Source organism: Falco cherrug, chromosome 3, assembly GCF_023634085.1.
Source record: "Falco cherrug isolate bFalChe1 chromosome 3, bFalChe1.pri, whole genome shotgun sequence".
Classification (NCBI taxonomy): domain Eukaryota; kingdom Metazoa; phylum Chordata; class Aves; order Falconiformes; family Falconidae; genus Falco; species Falco cherrug.
The window spans coordinates 55,550,280-55,568,502 of record NC_073699.1 but is presented as its reverse complement, the minus strand read 5'-3'; the positions used below and the strand labels follow the sequence as shown (position 1 = coordinate 55,568,502).

General features: G+C 42.0%; 1 protein-coding gene across 7 annotated transcripts in view; it reads right to left on the bottom strand.

Annotated features, from left to right (window-relative positions):
• Positions 1 to 18,223, bottom strand: part of KCTD1 (potassium channel tetramerization domain containing 1) — a 106,507-nt gene that overhangs the window by 20,106 nt on the left and 68,178 nt on the right. The gene's annotated exons all lie outside the window — the stretch shown is intronic.

Genomic DNA, 18,223 nt, shown 5'->3' with positions numbered 1-18,223 from the left:
AAAAAAAACCCCACACATAAAGAACATTATTGAGGTAGTCAAAACAAGCGTCACAAGATATGTCAGATACTAGAGGTGCCCCTGCAACTTTCATCTGCAAACCTTCCTCTGCATGGAACACTTTAGACTTGGTCTTCAACGACCTGCTGTTTTCCCACAGCACACTCAAGCCAGCATGCAAGCTGGGGATAAGCCAGGGTCATACAGCGCAGCAGACTATTGCCCACAGGACCCCTGCTTCATCTGCTGGAGAAGCAGGAAAAGGTGTAATGGATGAGGAAGGGGCTGCAGAAAGGGAACACAGGTAAGGCACATGGGGGCTGCCCTGGAGAAATGAGCTCTGTCTAAGTGTGTGCCAGATCTGTACGATGCTACCACCAGGAATGCTTGCCTTATTTGTTTGAGCTACTTTGAGTGAAGCAAGAAGGTACTACTCTAAGGAATGCTGCAAAGAAAGCATGCAAGAATGACTCTTCAGAGCAGTACTCAAATAATATGCAGAAAATACAGCCCAAGGACACAGGCTGAACTGAGGAGGAACAGGAGATGCTGATGACCTGTTTAGTAATTAAGCACCACATTTCTCTGGGCACAGCAGCAGGCAATCATGTATTGGACATGGCACTACCACTCATACACCATGAAGACGACAAGCTAAGGTCGCTCTCATTGCCCTAATAATGTTCTTTTCCTACAAAGCTGATGTCAATTGCAGCAAGAGAAGGTGAACGCCAGCTACACAATAACACATTTATTCTACTTCTCTCAAATGCTTTTGGTTTGCTTTTGTCATGGTTTAACCCCAACCAGCAACTATGTACCACGCAGCTGCTTGCTCACTCCCCACCATCACCCAGTGGGATGAGAACAATCAGAAAAAGGTAAAACCCATGGGCTGAGATAAGAACAGTTTAATAACTGAAATAAAGTAAAGCACAATACTAATACTAATAATTGTAATGAAAAGGGAGATAAGAAAAAGAGAAAGAGAAATAAAACTCAATAACAAAACCCCAAGTGATGCTCAATACAATTGCTCATCACCTGCTGACTGATGCCCAGCCAGTCCTCAAGCACCGATCTGTCCCCTCAGCCAATTCCCCCCAGTTTACATACTGAGCATATGACATATGGTATGGGACATCCCTTTGGCCAGTTGGGGTCAGCTGTCCCAGCTGTGTCCCCTCCCAACTTCTTGTGCCCCTCCAGCCCTCTCGCTGGCAGGGCCTGAGAAACTGAGAGGTCCTGGACTTCGTATAAACACTACTTAGCAACAAGGGAAATCATCAGTGCATTATCAACCTTATTCTCATATTAAATCCAAAACACAGCACTGTACCAGCTACCAGTAAGAAAAATAACTCTATCCCAGCTGAAACCAGGACAGCTTTACTACTTAGCTCACCTGCCTACAGATTCCTCCACCTAGACCAAAAATGGTACTTCCAGGCTAATATCATAAATTACAAATTCTTTGAGAAAGGCAATCCAGACAGCAATCCAGGCACCAAAGAGGCAACAAAGATGCAGCTGTTATGAGCACTGAATTTAGCATGAGAAACACAGGACTGTACACTGCCCTTGCACTGATTAACTTCTATACATTACGATTACTTTGCTGTGATTCCCTAGTGTGGACACACACATGTGCCTACACAGAGGGATGAGTTTATACCCGTATAACTCATTCCCATACATTTACATGTTTAACTGCTTCCATGCTAGAGGTTGAAATTATTTAAGCACTTCAGTAACTAGAAAAATCACACCATTAACCAAATCAGTCCATATAAAACCTGTGTGCTAATCAGTTAAGAGGACAGGAAAGTCCACCTAAAACAGCTTAGACAGTGGCTCTGAGCAATAAATAATGCTTAACGCACAGGTTAGAAATGCCAAAGCCACACCTGCACATTCTGCTGGTGGTGGGGGTGATAAAAAACACACAGATAACATTATTTCCATTGAAAAACTTTACATATACAAAACAGTGGCTTTATTGTTTATTAAATTAGACGTTGTCATGGTGTAATCATCCCTGCAGCCATACCAAACCCAACAGTATGTCAGATGTATTTCTGTGGAGGAGGCAGAGAGAGAGAAGAAAGCAGGAGAACTGAGATACCATACAGAAGCAATATAGCCCCCATAAATAGTGGCATAAAGAATAATTAATCCATGTATGTGAAAACAGACACTATAATTGCAGCCAGTGAAATAATCAAAAATGCCACATGACAAAACTAGATGTTACATCATGGTGCCTTTAATACACAACAGCCAGGATGTGATTCAGCTCCCTAAATACAGGTGTCTGGTGCCACTCAAGATGCTCTAGGGCATCTCTGGGACTCCCAAAGGGCTGGGGGATGGCACAGGGACGTGACTGAAGACTTGTGCTCTCCTGGAGCAGCCACAGGGGTCCAAGCAGGAAGGGTGCATAGGCACTAGCTGCCCATGTTAAGGCAAGTATATCCCAGTCACAAAATGACCAGACACTAACTGTAGCAAAATCCATGTATTAAACAAAGTCACTATTCTTCCTACATATTCATTTCTGTAGAAAATCAGGCTTTATTAAATAAAAAATAACAAATTTATACGATCTGATATTGTGAGCGACAGTTTGTAGTCCTCCTAAAATGTGCAGGAATTTGTAATGTTTTTAATTTAAGAGCTATTTTATCCTGCAGTCCAGGTTATCCTCACATGGAGGAGCTGACTGTTCTTTGTGCCGTCTGAAGTATTACACTGCACGTGTGTCAGGATCCCCATTTCCTAAATGCAGGCAGTCAACTTCCAAGTATTTTAGCAGAGTGTTGAAGTGAGCTGACTCTAGGACTGAGCTACAGGCAATGGACAGCCACAGACACTTATGGAGGGCAGCCCAGCCCACCTACACAGGGCTGGATCTCATTCCACATACGTCTTGTGCACCACTGCACTGGTGATCATGCAGCTGAAAAATTACGACAGCTCTGTCATGTGGCAACTAATAAATTCTGAATGCAGACAAACAAGTGGGAAATGATCTGTGGAGAAACAGTCAAATAAGCATAACTCCACCAGTCTGGAGGATTTACAATAGTGAGGATATATATCTCACATCTGTTGGGATCTTCTTGGTAGAAACCAGCACAACCCAACAGCCAAAATTCCCCTGTGGCAATTCCAGGCTGCTAATAAACAAGAAGTCGCCTACCAAGCTGAGCACTGCTTTTAAACTAGCAGAGAGATGTTGATAATGAAGCATCCCATTCTACTTGAGTTTGTACATTTTCATTATTTTGTTCACTTCGCTTTGAAGTTCACTTAACTTTCTCTAAAAAGACAGAGACAAATTTAACTACATTTGGATGAAAAAGGAGGGGGAAAAAAGCCATACCCTAAGGGTCTTTCCATACTGCGTCTGCCCTGGTCCCCAGACACTGGTACTACTGCACAACTCTCATAGCAAGAGATTAAGTTACAGCTTGCACTCATACTGCAAAGAAACGATGAACACAGCTATGTATGCCAAAAGGCCACAACTCCCTTACCAACAAGAAGAAAACAAGTTAACCATTCAGTGAGAAAAAGCCTGAAAATTTCAAAACTGCAGTTTTTTAGAATAATGCAAGTTCCAATGCACGCATTTTCAGGGGCAGAAAACTGTTTCAAAAAGTTATCCTCTGCTCTGTGCTTGCTGAAGATAAAACATGTTACAAAAACCTCTCGTTACCCCTTCCACTTGTGTAGCTACTTAATACTTCTTGCTCTGTATCTGAATGCAATAAAATTTTAATTTAGCAAAAATCCAGGTGTTTTGGTAGATTTTTGATTTTCTTTTGCTTGCACCACCACAAGGCATAGATGTAAGTGGAAGTCTGTATTTATTTGCATCAACCAAGCAGTCCTGTAACGGACACCTACGGCGCAGTCCTTGACCACTCACTTTTACACAGCTTTTCTTCCCCCAGTGTACAGCATGAGATGCCTACCAAAAAAATCACAGGAGGTGAAATGGACCCAGTTGTGAAGCAGAAGGCAGAACCTGCTGCTGAACCCCAACTTCGTGATAGGTTTTAACAGGAGGGAGAAGGCACCTGAGGTACAATTGGTCTTTGTGATATGACCGTGGATATTGCAGTGATACAGTCAATAGAAAAGCAGCAAGATGACTGAGATTTGCTTGCAGCTGCCCCTGTCAGATGCTTGCCCATAAGCCCTACTCCATCCCTGCATCCAGCAGCACACCCAGAGCTCCAGCCTCAGTGGGCAGCAGTGGCACAACCACACAAGTGGATCTTTGCTGCCTCTAATTGCCACTGGCCACTACCTACCTGCTTGGATGTTAAAAGATCTCTGGCAGGGATAAGTCCCCAGGACAGACAGGCTGAGAGAGTTGGGGTTGTTCAGGCTGGAGAAGAGAAGGCTCTGGGAAGACCTTGCAGCAGCCTTTCAGTGCCTAAAGGGGGCCTGCAAGAAAGCTGGAGAGGGACTCTTTACAGGGGCATGTAGTGATAGGATATGGGTAATGGCTTTAAACTAAAAGAGGGTAGATTTAGATTAGCTATTAGGAAAAAAATCTTTACCATGAGGGTGGCGAGACACAGGAACTGGTTGTCCAGAGAAGCTGTGGATGCCCCATCCCTGGAAGTGTTCAGGGCCAGGTTGGACGGGGCTTTGAGCCACCTGGTGTAGGGGAAGGTGTCCCTGCCCATGGCAGGGGGGCTGGAACTAGATGATATTTAAGGTCCCTTCCAACCCAAATCATTACATGATTCTATGATTTACACTGCTGTAAGGAAGGAAGTAGTCTGCCACATCTACATCGGTAGTGCAAAGGCAGTTAGTGACGGATGTGCAGTGATCAGTGAGAAGTGTTGACCAAGACTTAAGCCTCACTGCAGACTGTCAATAGGAAGGGGTATTCCTCCACTGTGCTTCAAGGGCTGGTTGATCTTTGTGGAAAATCCTCTGCTAAACAATACTGAGGGGTACAGAAACAGCCAGTGTATGACTGTGGATGGCAGCTCAGGCTTCTTTGCAGGATCAAAGTCAGACAAGACACGTTTGCTCCTTAGAGTCTGTGAAAATGGGCAAAACTAAATTCCAAATCTAATTTTGGGAGCACATCACTGGCTTATTATTTATTATCACCGGACGTTTAGACAAGACAAAGAAGGGGTTTCCACTCAACCTCTGAAGCGGGGAAAGCTGACAGGAATACGTTCCTGCTGGCTGAACTGTATGGAGTCACTTCTTACACGGGGGACCGGCTCTCCCCTGCACTATCCACCCTTCCAACCCACTCCACCACTACAGTTGTTACTACAGCAGAATAATATTAGGATGGCAATGAGGAAAATAAACTCTCTCTGTTATGATGGAAGTGCCCTCATTTCAGACGTACATTTAATGAGTCATGCACTACAACAAACTTGAACTTTATCAGGACTAGATTTCACTGACAATGGTTTTTGGGTTTTCTGGGGACCTCACCCCATTTATTTTGTTCTGTCCACAGCCTCTGCAATTTCCAGCTGATAAAGCTCTCATCACTGCTCACATTTCTCAGCGGAACCATGTTGCAAAGAAAAATATTCAGGCATGCAAAGTCAAAGGACAGAATCCTTCCCACAGTCCTTCCTAGCAACAGAAAGGACTCTTGGAAGAAATGCTCCCAGAAGAGATGCAGCCAACCTGTCCCAATGGGGAACAGCCTGGCATGCCCAGGCAGAGCTTCTGCAGGCTTGGGGACAGGTTGGAAGAACAACATGACTGATTTTTCTTCTTTGAATGAGAACTGTGCTACCAGCTTTATGCTTTTTGCATGTTACAGAAGCCTATTACACGTTCGCCAGCACTCCTAGGGCCCTTCATGTTTGTCATGTTTCCAGGACTTCATTAATAAAGGGAAGGAAGAAGGACTCACACCTCTGATTTAACTACTTAGCATTTTAATAGGAAATAAAGGGACCCACATGGAAGCTAAACACAACTGGAAGTTACAGCCATACTAGCTGTTTCTATTTTTAAACCAATGCTTTTTGTCTTGCAGTGATACCAGACAAGCAGTGACTTCGAATAGCATCCTTTCAGCCCTCCTTTCGTTAAGCCTACCAAAGAGAGAAGCATGAAACAAACCTGATGAAGGCTTTTATTCCTTCTTCCCAAGCAGGGAATTAAATGCACACCTGGAACCAGACCTCTGCAGTCTGGAAAGCAGCATCCATTCATTCAGTTTTGGAGAGCTACACCATTAATCCGAAGCAGAAGCGGGAAAAGTGCAATTGTAGCTCTGCTGATGAATTTACTGCGATCAGCCACTAAGCAAGAAAAGGCTGGTAGGAAAGGCATGGCCCAAGGCCCAGCTTTATAAGACAGCAATATTAGAAACTGGGAAAATGAGAATGCCCGCTAAAAGTGGAGCCTCCAAATACGCTTCAGCAACATAAAAGCAGCAGTTTTTCTCCTCTCCCTTTCCCGCAAATTAGGTCTTCCGTGGGCGAAATACAAGCAGTGAGGCATCTTTCCTGCCACCATTCCTCCAGCTTACATCTTCCTAAAACAACATTTCCCACCACTTCATCACTTGTGTATCTCCTTTGCACCAAAAAGACGGACACTGGCACGGGGCTTTCCTCTGAGGCAGCACGCTGGAGCCAGCGTGACTCCCTGCGGCGTTACTGCAGAGGGGCTGGCAACTTCCACCAGCAGGAGCATGGCACACCTTCATCAGGTTTTGGGAGGCCAGAGGGGAGATTAGCATTCAAGGGAACTTATTCACAGGAGAAGCTAGTAAAGTAAAATTAAACCTTAATATTTTGCAAAGGATGAGGATGTTGGTTTTGAGTACACTAGCAAGACATGAGAAAAACCTATATAAAAGTCAGACACTGGCATGTCAGGAGACAATCATGATGGGCAGCAAAATGTTTTGAAAAACTAGAAGAGGAAAACAAATACAGTCTACATATTTCAAAAGTATACATGCTAACTGCATTTCATATGCTTGGTGGTGACTTCAGTGATGTGCAGGTTTATCCACAGCACTTTGAGAGCAAGCCAATCATCTTACTGTTTCAAACAATGTGAGCCGTTTCATGTGACAAACTACAAGTATAAATTTAAAATAAAACACAGTTTTCTAAAACTATAGAATTATATTGCTGGTAAACTAGAATTTAATAGCAAAAACAAACAATAGCTTTTGAGCTTGGAGAAATTACCATCACGGCGTTAATCTCATCTCTTCCCAGAAGTTGAGAAATATGACTAAACTCTTCCAACGGAGCTATAGCCTGAAATTCTATGTCAGAAGTATGTCCAATTGCATTTGGCAACCCTTAGTCAAGAGAGAGGCTGACTGTGATTGGATGAATATTTGAAATGCTTCATTATTCATGTAGGAAGGCTAGGTAAAAAGTGTTTCGTAGTCCCAAGACACTGGAGGGTGTGCGTTATTGGGTAATAACCCATTAGGAATGTTGACAGTGCTCTGCCTTTAGGATCACCCTGGCCAGCAAAGCAGCTGGGTGTATGTTGTTGTGCAAAGGCACACACCCACTGCCTACTGCTCAGTTTATTTAAGCAAACCTTTCACCAAAGGAAATGAAAGATACCCCAAAGGATGTGTGTTTGACAACACCACTCCATTCAAAAATAGTGCTTCTTCATTCTTCCTTTTGCCCCCCAAAAATGCATTTTTTCAATAGCACTTCTGAATTATCGATATTACTGGTTATTGGCAACAAATCTGATTTATTCTCCATTTTATTGCATATAATCTGTCAAAGAGCAACATCCTTACTTATTTGGAGTAAGGAAACACCGACAGCAAAAGATCAGCTCCTAACCACATGATCTGGCAAACACCACTATGCTGTTAAGTAAATACTGCCAACTCAGAACAACAGAAATCAAAGATCTTCCTTTCATGCTAGTCTAAGAAAAACATACAAAACATTAGCACTGGCATGCAAAAGACTGAAGAATTCAGTGTTTAAAAACTAACAGTTCTGACACTCGCTCCCAAGAACCAGAAATTCAACACCAAATCACTCATGATATATCAATCCAGTCCTTTCACTACCTCCCAAAACAAGGCTAGAACGCATTGATGGTACAAGCACTGATTTTTCTTTCCTCCTTTATTCTCTTTCTCATTGTAATGCAGAAAAAATCTGAAAGTTCGTATTCTGATCAAAAGCAAAGCAATTACTGTGCGAGATGTCCAACGGGACTTTCATACTTACAAAAGAAACATTGAAAACTTTTCCTGAACAATTTGCTTGTTTCAAACATGTAAAATATGAATTCAATTTGTTATAAGGAGGAACAGATCAGTTTTTCTGCAACTCTCATTTTCTGGCTTGTATCACATTTAGCCTGTCCTGTGGCACTGACAGTACTGCAGCATTTTCTCTGAAATCCCCTGAAAGCCACCTCACCCTCTCTCCTATGTATCACCAAGACGATGATGCTTTGATGAAGCATCACACATGGGCCCTCAAGATAATGGATTCAATGGGATACACTTAAAAGATAATTTTTCTCTTTTGTATTGACTACTTGCGCTGCTCTAAGACAGGAAGGGCTTTCATTTTTTATGTAAGCTGTAAGACCCCGAGGGCCCTCTAAACTGTTTAAGAGGGATCAATTTTCAATGGTAGAAAGGGCCCAGCAGTCCTTCATGGTTTGGAACACCTTTTTCCCCCCTCAGATCGCTGACAAGTTTGGGTGAACCTAAAACCAGCTCCCAGCAGAGCTGCTCTCTGGCATGGCAGTGCTTCCTACTGTCTAGGATTTGTGGTTAGCATTCGCACAGAACTGTAATTTATAGTATGCACACAGGGAACGAAGTAAGCAAAAAAAAAGTTTTGCAGAAGCAAAATAATCGCTACTGCTGATAAACAGCAATAGAGCTGTTAAGCAAAGCAGTCCTTGGCACTGGCGTAGCGGCAGGAAACCATTACCCTGTGACAAGGGTTTAATACACTGACATTGTTGCAATTACATCCAGGCAACCTAACAAAACAAATTCATTGTATGGAAGAAAATATTTCCAATTCAACATTGCAACATTTATTTTTTAATTACAGCACAAAGACAACTTTTGGGGTGTGGAAGAACGTAATCCATCATTTGCTCTGAAGTGACACACTTATGGCAAATGCTGTATATTATAACTTTCTATGCCACAATAAGCAACTACAAGACATTTCTTAGGCAAGGAATGCAAAGGGTTTGGGTGTGGTCCTGGGAGATGCTGCTTATCCCTCCATCTCCCTCCATGTCAGCGGCAGCCGAAGGCAAGCCACATGTTGCTGCACTGGGACTTCAATCACTCCTCCTGTTTCACATGTGTGTCACACAGTTTGTGACAGCTCTCTGCCTGCAACACGCCTTGTATGAAAGGAGTTTTTACTGTTCAAATATGGCCTGCATGAGAACACAAACACAACTTTTAATTAAAAAGGAATAGGATGTTAATAGGTCACTTAAAGAACAATTACGTCTACCATTTGACTGATAGGCATGTCACATTTTAACATGAAACCCCCACTGGGGTCTAAGAGGTAGAATTAATCTTTATAAATTGATGAAGTACTGAAGTATAGCCCATTGCATTTCACACCGCTATGCTCAAGCATCTCATCTCATGAACAAAACCCCTGAATCTTTCTATTACTCTCCCCTTCCACCTTTTTTTATCCTTCACAAACAGAAAGTTTTTGATTCACAGAAACTGAATTGCCAGTGTTGCTCTCCTTTACAGAGTGCCTGTTCTGCAAAATGCAGTGGTGTGTAGAAATATAAAAGATCAGTCTTCAGTAATTAGCTTGGGTACCAGAAGCAGCACAGCTGAGTTAGCTAGAAGCAGGACAAACGAGTCCAGGTGGAGTGCTGCGCTATATTGCTCTGAGCACCCGAGCTAGCCCAAGTGTCTATGCACATAGCACTACACAGTGGAAATACTGGGTGGGAAGGTGACTGTGAGCCCACTGCTTTCCTAAAAGTGTGTCTCTACAAAGTGTGCCATGAGAAGTAGCTATGAGCTCAGATTAAATGCTTTCAAACTGTTGCAGGAGCCTCAGTTCCCTGAAGCAGGCAGAAAGTTCCCTTAAAATGCCTAGAAAACTGTCCAAATGAGATACAGAGACAACTGTGCTGTAAGAGTCCTACAGACCCAAGCTAATATACACATCACAGCTGGAAATAGTTTACTTCATTACTGATTCAAAGACTCGACTCAATGAAAGAGATCAATATCAATGAGTCTTAGAGCATCCTTTCAACCCATGTCTCTAAGGGTGAAAGCATCATCTGAGATATCTATAAAATACGCTGGCTGCTTAACTATTTAAAGAAAGCTCACCATTAACAGCAGCCAGAAACCAAGGATGTGTGGGGAGAAGAGAACAAGCAAGCAAGCAATGTGCCTGGATCTTTGATCACTTGTGACCTTTGTGAGCTCTGACTCCTTCCAAGAGAGACAGAAAAGTGTAGATGAAAAAGAAATGAAGACAAAACAATGAGGGAATTCAGATGATGGAAGTAGGGTCAATGCTCAGAGTGGAAAGGGGCCAGAAGAAAGACACTGAAGGGTGGGAGTCAATGAGACAGCAACATCCTGAGAGTTGTAGACTAAGAGGAAAGAATGATTGAGAACAAAAGACAAAGGAGAAATAAGGCTTGCCAGATGACAGTTGTATGGTGATGACATTTGAATAAAATGCAGACCAGTTAAGTTAGAGGAAATGCCCATGTAACAGGAACTGGTGATGTTCCTGGGCCAACACAGCATTTATGCAGTATTTGCATTAAAATGAGTGCAGATAATCATTGGGTCCTAAGCAGTTTTCACCCTTTCCTATGCAACCTTTGCAAATATATCCCCAAATGGCAAGCAGGCTTGTATATGTGAAACCCAGCCAGAAGGCTGATCATTACCAGAAAGAAGTAAGCCAGAAATTGGAATCTATATCCTAAAGCTCCAAACACACCCAAGAGATGGCCGGGTGTTGACGGTAAAACTGGAAGCCAAATGTTTACTTCTGCAATTATGTCCGTACTAGATGCCAATTTGCTTAGCAGCTACATTGCAATTTATGAAAGACCAATGAAGTACAAAGAATTTATGTGGGAGCAGGACAAGAACCCAGTGCTAACATAGACAGGTTCCTGAGTGCAATGACCGAGTACAGCAAAAGGCAAAACAAACCACTGAACCTCAGGACTATGGTTCAAAGCAGAATACTTCAGCACCACCGCAGTTTCTAATGGGCTTTTCCTTATCAGATCAGCAAGATCCACAGACTCAGCACTCCTTTTTTCCTTCCCAAGTATTGGTCAGTTAGAATGAGAAATACTGCTTGGATGCCTTCAGCCTGGTTTAAGCAGCCGTGCTACTGGGTAGAAAAGTGCAAACACTACACCACCAAACTTTCTCATTGACAAATTTCCATCCACGGAGCTGGCATCATGCAGCCTTTGCAATATAAGAATTTCTTAGAGCACAGACCCTTCAACTAGTTCTTGACAACTTCCCTCTTCCTAACTTACAGGTTGATCCAGCCCACATAACCTCACATAAACCTACTGGGAAAGGGATCTGTGAGACATACTGATGACAAGGATTTTCTTTCCCCTCAAGAAAAACATTTGTTACTTCAGAGGACTACTAGACTCAGAAATAAGGAGCTGAAGCCTTTAGCTTTGTAACACTCCTGAATGTAGACATTTAATCCCTTGAGTGTTTCCATCTATACAGTCACAGCCATGCAGACATAATTACGCATGGCATGAACCCCTGTGATATCAAGTCTGCACATCTACTTTCTCTGGGTCTGCGTATGTGCAGGGTACCCTAACAACCCACTATCTTGATTGTGCTGTCATTTTACACATTCGAGTATAAAAGCATTGAACAAGTACAAAACACTGGTTTTGATCCTCCAAATAAATAATACACAAAAGCACTTTCACTGACATTCGGAACAGGAAGACATCAACTCTGTGGCCCCTTTCAGTGATGACTCACCACCAGTTACTGACCACATGATGTGAGAACCTGCTAATCTGATCGTGCTATTTCTTTCACCTAGTCACCAGCCACAAGCAACAGCAATGACTTGCTGACCTTGCAAGTCAGACACATTACAGGACTAAGATTCAGAAAATACTCACTTCTACTGAGGCAACAGTGATGACTGACGTGTGGTGATCATTAATTGAGGCAAAATGAGGTCAATATATACCCTAAGTTCAATATACACACTTAAGAGATACAATTAATCTTGGTTCAGCCAGGACCAGAAAATACCTTTATTGCTCTTTATTGACAGATGTGTGTTACAAAGTATTTCTCTTTTCAATACCAGTTGTGTAAATTCTCTGCATTTCTTGAAATAGACGTAAAGGACACTGTCACTCACAGTTGTTTCTATTTTTCTCCCAAGTTTGTATATGTGGTTACATCAGCCAAAACAACTGTAATGCCTAACTGCGTTGAGTCTGGTCCTTATGAATCAACATTTCATTTTTTACTTTTACATACGAGTTACTGATGATTACCAACACAATCAACTGTTTCTGTCTCAGTTACTGGCATCTACAAATATTTATGCTTAAAGATAGTAATCTTTTAAAATTTCAATCATCATCCCAAAGCATTGTACAAATTGTTTTTTTGTTAACCTTGGTAGGAAGCAACCAAAGTTCAAAGTTAAATCAGTTATCTTGGGTCACAGCACAGCAGTAAGACAGTCGGTGTATTTCCCTGTCCCAAGCCCTCCCTCACCCTTGCCACACGACCATGCAGCAATCAAATGACAAAATATAAAAGGTGAATAACTAGATAAGCAAGCCAATAGGTAATGAAGACTAAACTGAGCCTCTGCCAACCTCTTTTGCCTTTTCCTCCTCTGCCAGAACGTTAAAAAGTATTAAAAATCTGCAATCTGGATCATTCATGCTAACGCAGAAGACGAAGCTAGTATACAGCAATACTGAAAACTCCCAAGGAAGACTGCTCTTTACAACTTGCAACCAATGTTTCTTCTCAGAAGGTGCAAGCCTACTGTAGTCTAACTACTGTAGTGTCGCAGTGATTTAAGACCTACCACCTCATCAGGCTTTGATGTTGCTACTCTAGAAAGCTCACCAAATACCTCTACGGGTAGAGATGTACATTTCAGAAAAATGAATCCAAACAAGGAGAGGGGACATAAAGATACAGTTGACACCCACTCTGTCAGTCTTTCCTTAAAAAAAAAAAAAAATTAATAAATCCCCAAATGGTCATTAGTTAGAAAACTGTGGATTTATTTCTTTAAACAATTGGCATCACTTACAGCAGTTTGAGAGATACTATCCAAGGTGAGTACGAAACTTGCAATGGAGCTGCTCTAGTGGAGATGTTACAAAGGGAGCCCTATGCAAAGCACAGAACACCCTAATCACAACCCATCTCCTACCGAACCAGAAGTCTCCAGCATGGTGTGGCAACATGCACAAGTTTGAACTAAGGGCCACGTTGGTGTCTTATTTTGGAACTGAGGACAGTCTGCAGACCACAAAATGCCAAAACTCTGAAACAGGTGAACAGTCCTAACCTGCCTAATTCATAGCATGTCCTTGGAGATCTACCTACGTAACCCATGAAGGGTAAGTCTCGCTCACAAACTGTCAAAAAAAGCCAAGGACACTCTGGGCACTCTCCTAAGTAATTCTGTGCTCTTGATACAAAGGAAACCCTTACCAACCAAAAAATACCAGTGTCCTAACTGGATCCAAGTGTGTGAAATTTAATTTCCCTGAGGGCTGAGGGCGAAGATTGGGTAAGAAAACTGGGACATGAATGGATTGGTTCATATGAAAACCTGAAACAGCCCTGGGCAGAAATCTGGAAGTATTGTGAAATACCATGTAAAAAGAATCCATCTTCATATGCAGGGAGTAACTCAAGATGTAAGATAGCAACACAGATATCTCCAAAAGGGTCCACAAAGAAGTACAAGGGTTTTAATGAAATTTTCCCATTCTGTGGTGGGAATACAGGATGTGGCAATCAAATACCATGGGGTTATGCAAATATTTGTACCAGATGACTTGGACAGAACTTATTAATGATCCAGATGCTTTGAGCGTATGAGATAGACGACACTGCTGATATTGCTGATATCAGAGATATCAGACAGCTGATGCTCATATGATCAAAGTTAAACATCTTCCCATTTAGTTCTGATAGTCAGTTGAGGTTGCCTTAGCCTGGTGCACAATAATTTTCGGTAGATGCCATACAGACAGCATTAAGGCTGAGAGATGTAGGAATGCCGACCCCAAGCAAAGGGTTCCATCCTACTGCAAGATGATAATGCACTGCAAGAAGAAGAGTAGGCTGCTGAGGTTCAAATATCAGAACTAACAGGCCTGCGCCTCCTCTACTCATAATCATAAATGCTAAAACCTCAACCCATTTTCCTCAGACTCTCTGGTGACCATAGGGAACAATGGGACAGCATGCATGTGCCTCAGCTCTTGGGGAGAAAGGCTCCTTTAGCAGACCCTCATCTTGTATCTGTCTTCCCTGGAATAAAAAAATTGAGTTTTTTTCTGGGCAGTGGAAAGCAAACCTACTTTTTAAAATCTTCACTTGCAAAACCAAAATAAATAAAAAAAAAATAGTGCACCCAAATCTTTAACAGGTAACTGTTGGCAAGCATCATCCTGCAAATCTGGTAACTTAAACTAAAGGCTGTTGAGAAGAGGAGGTCATGACCTAGTTCAAAACAGAACAAATTCCAAAACCATAAGACTTCACAGAATAGAAATTATTTGTTTGGTCCATTCACATGGACATATGAATAACCGTCAGTCAGCAACTCAAAATCAGGAGGAATTATCTGTATATGGGTGTATGCATCAAGGTCTACGGTCTTCGACAGCTGCACAGAAGGACACCTGCCCTCTCTTCAGGCATTTAAAGAAAATTACTATTTCTTTCAGCAGACTGACCTTACATTAGTTCTTCTTGGTAGATATACTGATTGAAATTGCCTCTTCTTGAAGCCTAAGTCTGGCAAATTGTATTATTCAGCTGCATGAGATCATGTCTGAGGCATGGTCTCATTGGTGTCTTGGAAGAACCTGAAGCCTGTTGATGACATAAAATAACACGGGATCTTCCTTGTGAAAACAGTAGCTTCTCCCTGGTCTGGAATATAACTGGGCTCCTTTGATTTCTATGCTAGTAGATTTTTAAATTAATTGGGGGAGGGAGGGGTTCAGCATTATTTCAGCTTCAGAATTTAAAATTCTAGGAATAGTCAATTCAAAGCATCTGTTAGATAAACTGCTTGTCTGTTGGGATTGCTTCACTGTGTCAGCCTTTGGCCAAAACACAGACAGGCTCTGATTCCTTCAGTCACAAGAGCATTTGAGAGAAGCTCTCAGTGGTGTTTCCATAGCAAAAGGCAGGGACCCAGCATCAGTAGCCAGGCACTTTTATAGCTGCACCTAGGTTTCTTTGGAGGAATAAATAGATATGTGTCAGTAGGCACGTTACATATCAAGGCACAGACCAGGCGGAGGGATCTAACAAAAGAATTATGGGAAATGAGCCCTGCAAGCTACAAGTCTTTACCTGATATAATTTAAGGAACCCTTTTTTAAAGTACTCTTTCCAATTCCTACTCTACTGTTCAGGAAGGAGAAAATAGAGAGGTGCAAGATGAGGTGCTATTAAACCCAAAAAGAGAAGAAAGAGTACACTTGCTTCAAAGCTGAGACTGCTCTATCAGGATAGGTCTCCTTCACAGCAGCAAGTCACAGTGACTCCAGAGCTGCTGGTTTGGATATCACCCTTTCAATCTCACAAAGAAAGATGACTCTGGTACCTGGCCCACAGATGAAAGGTTCATTTTAGGCTTCTAGCCCTTAGACTACATGTAATACGAGTCAGAAACCTAATGACTTTCATGTCTCAACCTGTTAGATGCTGGAGCCTGCAACCTATGCCTTGACTCATCCCTGGAGCAGTGCTCTTTCAGGCAAGATAATCAAGACCTTATTTTTCATAGACAGTACTTTGTATGGCAGTAAGCCTCAGGAGTCTTCAGCTGGCCCAAAGATATCAATGAGACCCTGCCTTAGATTTCATGTCATTCACACACATGATATTGGCAGAAAAAGAAACATTCAAGCAATGTCGACCAAAACCTTGGCTTAATTAACAAAGTTAGACCGTAGACATGGACTGACTGCGTCAGGTCCCAAAGAACAATTTGTGTTAAGGTCCAAATATTACTGGATAATTTGTACCCAGTGCTCACCATATATATATAGATATAGATATAGATATAGATATAGATATAGATATAGATATAGATATAGATGTACACACGTGCACACACACTCTCCGCTTGGAAAAAAAATGTTAAGGTAAAAATTTCACAGACAAAATCCAAATGACTGCATCGTGATTGCATTATAGCTTCATGCCATTGTCTTGACATCCAAAGGAGTTTAATAATTGCTCTTTTGAAGCTGCTAATGTTAAAAAAAAACCACCTAAAACTATCAAGTTCTGGAAGTGGCTGGGAATTCCAGGTTCTAACAGCTATGCTGGAAATATTCACTCATCAAGGGGTTCAAAAGACACTTACTGTCAGAACTGAAACACAAACGCATGTCAGAACAACTTGAAACAGAATGACTATAATTCAGAGTTTGGATTTTCTTTAAATTATGTTTGAAGAGCTTTAAAATGTTTAATTTATTAAACAGGCTTTGATACTACAGGCATAGCTTCCACTTTCAAGTGCTACAATGGCTCAATTGAACATAGAATACATTAAACTTAAATTCCACTGCCGCCATACACACTTATGAAAGACATTTTAGCATTTCTTCACTTAAAGTAATATTCTGTCCAGTGAATTTAACATGAAAACAGAAGCTGCATGTATTAACAGCAGCAGCCTCTCATACTGCATACACAACAGTTTCAGACACCATCACTACTCCAACTACTGAAAAAAAAAGCTAAGTAATCACAACTCCTAGTAGCTGAACACAAACAGGTGCTAAAAAAAATTCCCCAAAACGATAGATTTGGTTTTCAAAGAACAGTTCAAGCTTTTCCAGAAACTTCTTCAATCTCTCCTGGCAGGCCTGTGCTTTGGCACTCCTCTATTAGTTCCCTCTGCCTGGCCTTCCTTGAGAAGGTTGTCATAAGAAAGGCCATGTGCCCAGCTCTTTCTCTTTCATACACTTTTATCTACTGTTCCCTTCCTCTAGCCCTCTCAGCTCCTAGTGTCAGAAGCACTACTCCAGTCCCACCTAAACCTACACAGGCAATGCTGCAGAGGCAGTAGTGCTAGTGAAACCATGCTTAGGACAAAATCACATCCCATGAAGTGTGCCTGGTACTCTTTGGAAGGGCAAGTCAGAGCTGCGGGATCCAGAAATGCAAAACTGCCCCCTCAAATGGTGTAAAGACCACAAAGATAACACTACCTTACCTCTAGAGCAGGACTGGGTGGCGAAGGACAAGGTACAGACTAACACTGCGGACACAATCAACACCTGCTAACTGATAACCAGCTCTTAGAATTACAGCATCACTACAGTACTTATCTGTCATCACCACCATGTAATTCCTGCACACACTGTGTTCAATGCACTGTTGTTTTTTCAAAGCTGCACTCTTATTGCACCCGCTCTACATACACTATTTGCCCATGCATGCAGAAGTTTTCTAACTGCTTAATATCAGTAAGCTATCACAGTGATGAATGCTTCATTCAGAAGGTCAGAGTTAAAAGCCTAATTATTTGAAATATCCTAAGATTCTATAAAAAGTGTTCAGTTTATGCTGTCCTATATTTTGTTACATTCAACCTTGCCTTCACCTCAAGTGACATATCCGAGATTACCTGTTGACAGTACAGGAGAGCCCTTACTGCTCCAAAAGAAACAAAACAAATACCCCAACACCCCCACCTTGGGACTTAAATGCAGTATGGCTACAGTTTTTGAATGTAATAAACCACAGGATGCGTGCCCTGGCATAAACCCACAATTCTAGGTGGCAGAAAGTAAGTGCTCTTTACTATCAACTTTGGTTTAGCCCATACACACAGGGATTTACAGAAGTTCCATCTGTCTGAAATATAGCGAAGCAGGGAAAGGAAACTCAGTCTAACCTCCTACAAACAAAGAAGCCTAATTTGAT